Source organism: Cebus imitator, unplaced genomic scaffold (genome assembly GCF_001604975.1).
Source record: "Cebus imitator isolate Cc_AM_T3 unplaced genomic scaffold, Cebus_imitator-1.0 Scaffold82, whole genome shotgun sequence".
Taxonomy (NCBI): Eukaryota; Metazoa; Chordata; class Mammalia; order Primates; family Cebidae; genus Cebus; species Cebus imitator.
In genome coordinates this window covers 9,594,968-9,605,839 of record NW_016107397.1, presented here as the reverse complement: position 1 = coordinate 9,605,839, position 10,872 = coordinate 9,594,968, and positions in this window count along the sequence as shown.

Genomic DNA, 10,872 nt, shown 5'->3' with positions numbered 1-10,872 from the left:
TCTTCAGGCAACAAATATTCAAGGGTCCAGACTGGTGTGCGTGTCACATTATATGTCGCTTCTGTTTTAAGAGGTTAAGCATGCAACGTTCTCTTTATAGAAGTATTTTTATTTTAGAAAAAAGAAACTGCAGAGTGAGGGCAAAATTTAGTCAAAGAAATGAATAGCTAATGGTAGAATTTTAGTCTGCAGAAGTTTTGGGAAGGGAAGTCTGTGCGAGTCTCTTAATCCTGTCTCCATTGCCACCAAAAAATGTTTCTGTTGTTTATTTTCCAAGCCAAGGTAAACACCATAGAGCAAAAGAGAGTCGTTTCCATGGTAAGCTCCACCCATATCTCCCTTCATATCCCCCATGATGCCCACGATTGTTCAGGCAAAGAATAGATGCTCACTAAATGTTTACTGATTGACTCAAAATTGCAATTTTATCCAACACTCTCAGGGAAGTCAACTGGAAGCTAAACTCACCCCTGTATATTGCTGAAATGCATTGATTACCAGGAAGCTAATGCTGTATGACAGCCCCAACTTGTGAGATGTGTTTTTTCCAAAGCCACATGAACTGCGATTTGGGCAGCCTCTTGCTCATTCTGTGTCTTGTACGCTTGTCATTTGCTCTTCCCGTTGCTTCCTTGAGGACAAGGATCACCGTTTTCACTGCTCAGCCTCCTACTGCTCGGCCCAGCCCAGGGAGAGCCGTCAGTCAATACTTGTGAATGAATGAGTGACACTAAGTACATCGAGATGAGTAAGTCATCATTCCTACCCTCATTCCCAACCTCCTGATCCAGATGGCATAGATGCATGGGAGGGGCACATGCTGAGAGAGGTTTGAGTCCCCTGCCTGAAGTTGCAGGGTGCCTGGGCCCTGGGGTGGAGGCGTCCTGGGGGCATTTGCAGAAAGGGCAGTGGGGGAGCAGTTTGGAGGGAGGTGAGGCAGAATGCCCTCAGTCTGGCCTCAGGGACTGTAATGACCTGCTGGAACCTGCCTGGGGAGCTCAGGAATGAGGGCAGATCACACACACACACACACACACACACACACACACACACACACCTGGCATGAGATTGGGGGCAGGGAGAGAAATCACCCCAGTGTCCTGGGGAGGGAAAGTGGAACCTTAAAGAGGTGAGACTACCAGGGAACCTGTAACTAGAGAAAAGGGAGGGACGTGGAATTCAGATTGTTGGGGCAGAAAGAGGAAGCAAGGTGGGGGAAGAGTCAGAGGAGGTGCAGGCAGAGGGGCAGGAGGGGAACTGAGAGAGGACAGCGAGCCTTCAGAAAATCAGGGACGGGCACCTTCAACAGAAGCCACGGAGCAACCCAAGAGGAGCCTGGGAGACGGGGACTTGGTGGCTGCTGAAAGACAGTTTCAGTTTAGGGGCAGGAGTGAGAGCCAGCCGGCCTGCAGAAGGGGCGGGGAAAGGCAGGCAATCGAGGGGTTTCCTTCAGGAGGTTTATCAACAGAAACAGCAGTCAATAGGACCCAGGAAAGTAAGTTCATTCCTTTTTTTAACTTTTATTCTTTTTCCTTCCTTCCTTCCTTCCTTCCTTCCTCCCTCCTTCCCTCTCTCCCTCCCATCCTTTCTTCCCTTACCTTCCCCCTTTTCCTTTCTCCCCTCCCCACTCTCCCCTCCCCCCAGGAACCTTTGGGAATCTACACCAGCATGTGATCTCAACTCACTCTTTTTCTCCATCCTATTGAAAGCTGTTTGGGGGCCTGGAGTGTTTGCAGTGACCCAAGATGAGAAGCTGGGTCACAGAAATATTAACTCAGAGCCCAGGGCGGGTTGCAGCTGATCCAGCAGGCTGGACATCGGCAGCAATACTTCCTAGAAAAGGAGCCGGGAGGAGAGAGTTTGCCCAGGATCCTCCGCGTTGAGACCAAGGGTCTGGGGAGTGCAGGAAGCCCCAGTGCTATGCATCTGAAAAGTTCCTAAATGCTTCCACCCTTGGTGCTGAGAGCTAGGCAAGTGGCCTCTGCCAGGGAAGGGGGGGGCGGGGGTGGGGCGGCCAGGGCTGATTCTCATTCTAGTGACTTGGTTAGTCCGCTGGGCCCCTAGGCAGCGCTGCCCCTGGAAAGGGGACACAGGGTGCCTGGAGGGGAGGATGACAGGCTCTCCTCCTGCCCTCCCTCCCACCTACACACACACACACACACACACACACACACACACACACACACTCTCTCTCTCTCTCACTCTCTCTCTCTCTCTCTCTCACCCTCACCTACCTGGTCCAGAAGAGTGGAGGATGAGGGGCTTCGGGGTGACCAGGGAGAGATGCTCGGAGGAAGGCACCTCCCAGTTGAGTCTTGGACAGTGGAGGACGAAGCTATGGTGAGGGAGAGCAAAGCAACACTGTCTTGGTCTGACTTGCCCCCAAAGCAGGCCCTGCATCAAAGATGCCAGTGGGAGCAACTCATTGGGAGGTGCAGGTGAGGACAGGGAGTGATGCAGGAGTGGAAGGCAGCTCATAGAGAGGGCATTGTCCAGCTAACCTGGTGGGCAACAGGAGCGGAACCTCTTCAGGGACATTCTGGGGAATGGCATAAAGTTCCGGCCCCAGACAATCCCAGGCACAGAGTGAGGGAGCTGGGGTATTTGTACCCTTGCACGGGCTAACAGGCTGCCTCTCGGGGGAGAAACATTCCAGGTCATTTTGTTCTCTCATTTTCCAGAAGCCCAAGGGCAGATCTCCAGCAGCCTTTGGAAATCAGGCAGCTGTGACTGGAATAGGTGAGGGACAGTGACCCAAGCCTTGCAAGGGGTCCAGCGGGAAGAATTTGGTAGAGGTGGCTGTGGAGGTCAGTAAGAGCCAGACCACAAAGGCCTTGATTGCAGGCTAAACTGTAGGTCTTTTTCCTGCCTTCCTGGAGAGCCATGGAGAGTACTGAATTCGCCTTTTAGGAAACTTGTTCAGAGGGCCGGGGATGGTGACTCACACCTGTAATCCAGCACTTTGAGATGCCAAGGTGGGAGGATTGCTTGAGGCCAGGAGTTTGAGACCAGCCTGGGCAACATAACGAGACTTCATCTCTACAAAAAATTTAAAAACTAGCCAGGCATGGGGGCATGTGCCTGTAATCCTGGCTTCCCCAGAGGCCAAGATGGGAGGGTCACTTGAGCCCAGGAGTTCCAGGCAACAGTGAGCTATGATCATGCCATTGCACTCCAGCCTGGGCAATACAGCAAGATGCTATGTCTAAAATAAATAAATAAATGATGGCCTTTTGAAAAGTGTCATCTTGAAAGTGTCATCCTGTCATTTTTGCTTTATTCTGTTCATTAGAAGTGAGTCACTAAATCAAATACACCTCAACATTTGTCTAGAACTGCTTCATTCATGAAGCCTTCTTGAAGCCTGCAGTCCTGAGGGCTCCCTTGACCTAAACCCATAGCATGTGGTGTCCATGCCATCCCTTAGCTTGCCACCAACAGCATCTCATTGTTTCGGCATGACCCCGGCATCAACATTGGTCTCGGTGACTCCATTCCTTAGGATTTCCTTACCAACCAATCCAGGCTCTCATTTCCCGTGAAAAACACTAGACCTCACCCAGAATCATACCTTCCACTTAGCAAGAATTTCAGAAAGGACATGATTTTGAGTCCCACTTTACCGAATACATGGGTGTGATCTTTTAAAAACCTTTATTCTGAGATAATTGTAGATCCATCTACAGTCACAAGATGCAGAGAGATGCCATGTACTCTTAACCTAATTTCCCCAGTGGTAACATCTTGCATGTCTATATTACATTATCATAGCCAGGAAATTAACATGATATGATTTACCATGATTTGCATTTCACCAGTTTCACACACACTCGCCCGTATGTGTGTGTATCTGTGTATTTGGTTCTATACAATTTTATAATGTGTGGGTTGTGTGATCACTGCCAACCACTGTCAAGGTACACAACAGTGCAAAACATGGAGTTCTTGATAATCCCTCTGATTCATTTGCATTTTGGTGCCTGTTTGCTTTTTCATTCAAGTTGTGATTTTCCTTTTCCTTGACGTGACAAATGATTGTCTGTTCTATCCTGGACATTTGGGTATTATATTATGAGAGTCTGGATCCTATTCAACTTTTCTTTTTTGGCAGACTGTCTCCCTGATAAGATGTAGCATAAGGGTTGTGTATTAGCCTATTCTTGCACTGCTGTAAAAAGAAAAAAATACCTGGCACTGGGTAATTGTTTTTTTTTTTTCAGAGACAGAGTCTCGCTATGTTGCCCAGGCTGGAATGCAGTGGCTATTCACAGGCGCAATCCCACTACTGATCAGCACTGGAGTTTTGACCTGTTCCGTTTCCGACCTGGGCCAGTTCACGTCTCCTTAGGCAACCTGGTGATCCCCTGCTCCCGGGAGGTCATCATATTGATGCCAAACTTTGTGTGGACACCCGACTGGCATAGTGCACTACAGCCCAGAACTCCTGGGCTCAAGCGATCCTCCCACCTCAGCCTCCCGAGTAGCTGGGACTACAGGCACACACCACCGCGCCTGGCGAGACTGGGTAATTTATAAAGAAAAGAGGTTTAATTGGCTCATAGTTCTGCAAGCTGTACAGGAAACATAGCAGCTTCTGCTTCTGGGGAGGACTGAGGAAGCTTCCAGTAATGGTGGAAGGCAGAGGGGGAGTGAGATGTCTCACATGACCAAAGCAGGAGGCAATGAGAGGGGGTGGAGGTGTCACACACTTTCAAACAACCCAATTTCATGAGAACTCCAAGGGGGAGGGTGCTAAACCATTCATGGGAAAACCACCCCCATGATCCAACACCTCTCACCAGGCCCTACCTCCAACATTGGGGACTGCAATTCAACATGATATTTGGGTGGGGACACAAATCCAAACCATAGCAAGTTGGATAGGTTGTATATTCAACCTCCCACCGGGCCACACCAATGCTATCTTGGCAAAAGTGTAGAACTGATTTACTCTGCTTGATTGCAACTAAATTGTTGGCAGTTAACTCTCCTCTCTGCCTTGATGATATCTTCCTGTTGAAAGTGGAGCATCAACTTGCACTGTCTTACTGTATTCAAGCTACCCTGCTAGGCTCTGCTGACCCAGGGATGGGAAAACCTGACTCCCACTGTTTTGTGGTAGAGTGGGCAGAAGCTCAGCAATTCACTGACCCCTGCTGACAACAGGGTAGAGGAGAGGGGAACTCATGTTTTTTTTGTTGTGTCATGTCCAGAGATTTGTTATTGTTGCTATTGTAAGATGGTAGACCTAGGAGAAATGGGGTCACTCTATCTTGCCTAGAGTTATAAGTTCAGCTTCCTATCACCTCTGTTTCTTTATCTGTAAAATGGAAACAAGACTACCTACTCCACCTATGCCACAGAACTGTTTTTGAGAATTAATTAAGAAGTTCATGTATATGAAAGTACACTGGGAAAATGTGATATAACATTATGTTAGTAGACTGTTATTTCTGAGACTGGGGTCTGGCAAGATAGAGCTTGAGAAGAGATAGGATAAGTGGCAGGGCACCTCCAAATTCATCTATCACTTTAATGTTGCTAAAAACAAAGTTGACAGCCAGAAGCCAGCCTTCTATTGTTTATTTTCCTGTTTCTTTTGAGTCTGTGGTGACCTTTCTCTTGACAAGCAATAACCCTGGAGAAAACTAGAGGGAAAACAAAGATTAGGGTCACAGCAAGGAGAGAGTAATAAAGTAGCTTTAAAGAGCCTAATAAACCAGGATAATTGAATGTAGCGAGGATTGTGGCTGGGACGAGGAGGTGTCTACAACACCATTTTCAGAAAAACAGTCACAAAGAAAAATAACACTGAACCTGGGAGGGAAGGAACTAGTTGGAATAGGAACCGAGAGGAGATAGGAACAGCCTCTCAGAATAGTCAGCAATGACCCTGCCTTCCTTAGAGGACATGGGACAGGGCTACCTATTGGAGTGACCCCAATATTACCAGTCAGGATGACATAGATCGTGTGTGCTTTTGGCTCCTGTATGAGTCTGTTTTTGCGCTGCTATAAAGAAATACCCCAGGCTGCGTAATTTATAAAGGAAAGAGATTTAATTGACTCAGAGTTCCACATGGCTGGGAGGGTCTAAGGACACTTACAATCATGGTGGATGGGGAAGCAGACATGTCTTATATGGCAGCAGGTGAGAGACAGAGCATGCAAGAGCAGGGAAAAGTGACTTATAAAACCGTCAGATCTCATGAGAACTCACTCACTATTATGAGAACAGCACGGGGGAAATCCTCCCTGATGATCCAATCACCTCCCTCCCTCAACACGTGGGGATTACAGGTCCCTTCCTTGACAGCTGGAGATTACAATTCAAGATGAGATTTGGGTGGGGACACACAACCAAACCATATCAGCCCCCATTCCAGGTAGGCAAAGGGCTCTGGATTAAGACTTGGGGAACCCCTTAACCCTTGTGAGCCTCAGTTTCTCCTTCTATAAGATGAAACTGGTAAAGGCGCCACCTCTGCTTGGTTGTTTGAGGGTCAAAGGTGGATCACCCAACCTGTCCATGGTTGACAATCCAATATATAGCAGTTCCCTGCCTGTTCTAGGCCCAGAAATGTTGGCCTCTGTCTAGGCTGGACTCTGACTGTGGGAGGTTCTTCTCTAAAAGCTTACATGCTCTGTTGTCATTTCTTCTATTTGCTGGTTTGTAGTTGGGAAGGGTATGCCAAGGTGACCACATGCTAATCTCTCTTCCTAAACAGTCTTCCTTGCAATCTTCTGGTTGTTCTTTCTCTTCTTTGTCCCAAAGGGTCTCTATTGAACTCACTGTAGGGGGATGGGGACTCTGGAAGCCTAGTCCTGGAGGCTGATCCTGAGGCAGGGACATTCCTAGGCCAGAGTGAGGTCCTGGGGTGAACCACAGAGCAAGTTCCTTCTCCCACCCCACTCTATTTGTCTCGAGGAAGTTGACTTTAAATAAAGCCCAACATGCCCCACTAAACTGCAAGCTCAGAAGACAGGGTCTGTGTCTGTCCTGTTCAGGGGTTTCCCACCCCCACACCCCTTCACCCCCACTGGAGTGCTGTACTAGAGTCAGCTCCTGCCAGCTCAGAAGAGTCAATTCTTAAATTTTCAGGAATTTTGCAAATTGCTTGTTGATAATAGCCACTATTAAAAATTAAACTGGGGCCAGGCACAGTGGCTCACGCCTGTAATCCCAGAACTTTGGGAGGCTGAGGTGGGCAGATCACAAGGTCAGGAGTTCAAGACCAGTGTGCTCAACATAGTGAAATCCTGTCTCTACTAAAAAATACAAAAAATTAGCTGGGTGTGGTGGTGGGCACCTGTAATCCCAGCTACTCGGGAGGCTGAGACAGGAGAATCACTTGAACCTGAGAAATGGAGATTGCAGTGAGCTGAGATTGTGCCATTGCACTCCAGCCTGGGTGACAGTGTGAGACTACATCTCAAAAACAAAAACAAAAACAAAATTAGATTGGCTGAGTGGGGTGGCTCATGCCTGTAATCCCAGCACTTTGGGAGGCCAAGGCAGGAGGATTGTTGAGTCCAGGAGTCTGAAACCAGCCTGGGCAATATAGGGGGACCTCGACTTTATTTTTTTTAATAAAAATAAATGCATACACATAAATAAATGAAAATACAAATGAGACTATAAAAGCTTACAATTAAATTTTATTGAAAACAAAGATAATGAATATTCAAAACATATCACTCTCTAATTATTTTGTTGTTCGCTCTGTTTTTGGGGTTATTTGCACCTATCATATCCATAGAATGAAGATTCTGTGCAGCGATGTGCTAGCAAGCGTCTCTTCCCAAGTCTGCACATAGTGACACCATGTTGGCAGCTTGATATTAGCCATGGTGGGGGTATTTACATCACAGGAATCAGACACTGCAAACCAGAGCTTGCCCTGTTGTTTGGTTTGTTGTCTAGATTTAAGGAAGGGATGGAGAAAAATATTAATAATGTAGGTTAAACATAAAAGCATGTCATTGTTAAACTGTAAAAAGCACAAAGAATTTAAAAAATGTTTCTCCAGTATTCGATTACTATTATCAGATTCAGCAAGGAAGTCTCTCATGTCATCAACAAAGGAGTGAATTTCCAGCATGCACCTATGTTGTTTGACTTTTGTCTTACTTGTTAACATAAATGAAAATATTAGCCACCGTAATCATGGTGAGTAACTGTGGCAGGATTACTCTCAGACAGCCAGTCGTTAAATATTTACCAGCACACCATTGTCTGGTGATTAGAACAGTACCTTGCTTAGAAGGCATGCCCAATTGTATTAGTGCATTCTCGCACTGCTACAAAGAAATACCTTAATAAATACCAGATAATTTATAAAGAAAAGAGGTTTAATTGGCTCATGGTTCTGCAGGCTATCTAGGAAGTATGGCTGGGGAGGCATCAGAAAACTCACAATCATGGCGGAAGGTGAAGGGGGAGCAGGCACGTCTTGTGTGGTTGGAGCAGGTGAAAGAGAGAGAAGGAGGAAGTGCTACACACATATGAACAATCAGATCACATGAGAACTCATCATCATGAGAACAGCAAGGAAGAAATTCACCCCCATCATCCAATCACCTCCCACCAGGCTCCCCTTCCAACACTGGGGATTATGATTTGACATGAAATTTGGGCAGGGCCACAAATGCAAACCATATTACCAATAAGTACTTTTTGAATGACTAAAATCACTGAAAACAGGCTGCAAAGGACATGTGGAGCCACCTCACCCCTTTCACTCTAGCAGCATTGGCCTTGCACCTTTTAGGTGCTGTCTGTCACCTTATTCTTGTTCCAGGTCGCTTTCTCCTTGTTTATTTGTGGTCTGGCCCAGGACTTCTAAGCTGTGCTATTCATACAAAACACTTGGGTGTCTTGAGACAATGCAGGTTCTGGCCCAACAGGTCTATGGTGGGGACAAAGATTCTGCATTCCTAACAAACTCCCAGGTTACATTGGTGCTTGTCACGAAGAACACTTTGAGTAGCCAGTAGCCAGCTGCCAGCCACCCTGCCCTCCTTCCCACATGCCAAGGTCAGGGTCTCCATGTGACCTTCGAACTTGCTACAACCTTTACCTGCGGCACTGATCTCCCTGTTTCCATGCACCATGGGGTTCTCTGTTCATACATCACCCTTCAAAAGTAAAGATCTTTTTCCTGACTACTCACACAAATATGGCTCCCCATCTCAGTTCTCTGTATAATGTTACCGATAGTTTTAGCTGACGTGTTGTCAGCTCTCCTCCCTACAATGCAGGCTCCCTGGGAGCCCTCATCCCCACTCTGGCGACTTTACAACTGCATGTCCCCAAAAAACATGTGTGGAATGATCATGGCGGTGATGTCGCGATGCTAAGGGTGAAGAAGCCTAGCGTGATGCTGGGGATGGAGGCAGTGATGGAAGGGGGATGATTGTAGCTCGACTGCATGTAATTTTCTTTTTGTTTTTTCCTTTCTTTTCCTTCCTTTCCCTTCCCTTCCTTTCCCCTTTCCCCTTCCCCTTCGCTTTTCCTTCCCCTTTCCCTTTCTTTTCTTTTCCTTTCTTGTTTTTTAGAGACAGGATCTCATTCTGTTGCCTATGCTGGATTGCAATAGCGTAATCATGGCTCACTGTAGCCTCCGACTCTTCAGCTAAAGCAATCCTCCCACCTCAGTCCCCTGGGTAGCTGGGATTACAGGTGTAAACCACCATGCCTGGCTAAGTTTCTTTTTTTTTTTTTCCTTCCTGAGATGGGGTCCCACTATGTTTCCCAGGCTGGTCTTAAACTCCTGGCTTCAAGTGATCCTCCCTCCTTGGCCTCCCAAAGTGCTGGGATTACAGGTGTGAGCCACCATGCCTGGCCTAAGTGATTTTCTTAAGTAATAGATGCAAGAACCCTTTAACCCTTTACTCAAGCACTTTGGTTCCTGCAGAGTCATGACCTATTACCGAGAGTGCAAGCCCCATCCCAACACTGTGCCCATTCGCTCCCTTGGTGTGTGTACAGGAAATAGTAAAGGACCCCAACTATGGCTCTGAGTAAGGGCTGCAGGGTGACAGTTCTTTTAATGGTTTCTGTAGAGTTTTGCACAAACACAAGGAATGCGGCCACAGACATGCAGCACCCAGCGGCACATTCTGGCTAGGCCTTGTGCCCACAGTGGGTTTCTCCTTTGTGTCTTATTTCCAAAACTAAGTTGCTCTGTGGCTGGTGTTGCCTTCCACCTCTGACTCTGCCAAGAAGTGCCTGGAGCTTTTGTTTTGGGGGAGGAAATATCTCTGGCGGGTTCTGAAGTTTCTGTGTGATTTCTCTTAACATTAAATCAATATTGGAAGCGTTTTTGTTATTTTTCTCTTTACAGAGCCAATGCTTTGACTAACATCAGCAGATACCTTATGCTGAATGGCCCTGCTGTATGCCAGGCCTGCGTTTCATCTCATTCAATCCTCTCAACTGTTCTACAGAACCAAATCTCATGTTATCCCATTTTAGAGAGGAGGCACTTGAAGCTCAGAGAGGTTAAGTCATTGGCCCAAGCTGAAACAACAGCTAGGGTCAGTCACTACTCCAGGGGTCGCAAACACAGCTGCCTAGAGCAGTCGTGCTTTGCAGGCTAGACAGTGTCTCTGCAGCTATTCAGCTCTGCTCATGAAGCACAAAAGCAGCCACGGACAATCTACAAGCAAATGAGTGTAACTGTGTTCTAAAAAACTTTATTAACAAACACAAGCATGGGGTCAGATTGGGCCCATGGGTCATAGTTTGCCGACCTCTTGCCTAGAGAGGCCAGTAGGGAAAATCAGCAGGCAAAAGAGACCAAGAGCAAAGAATACTGAGGCACTTCCTTGTTCTGGTTTCTCTTCATCCCAGCTTTGATGGAAGCAGGAC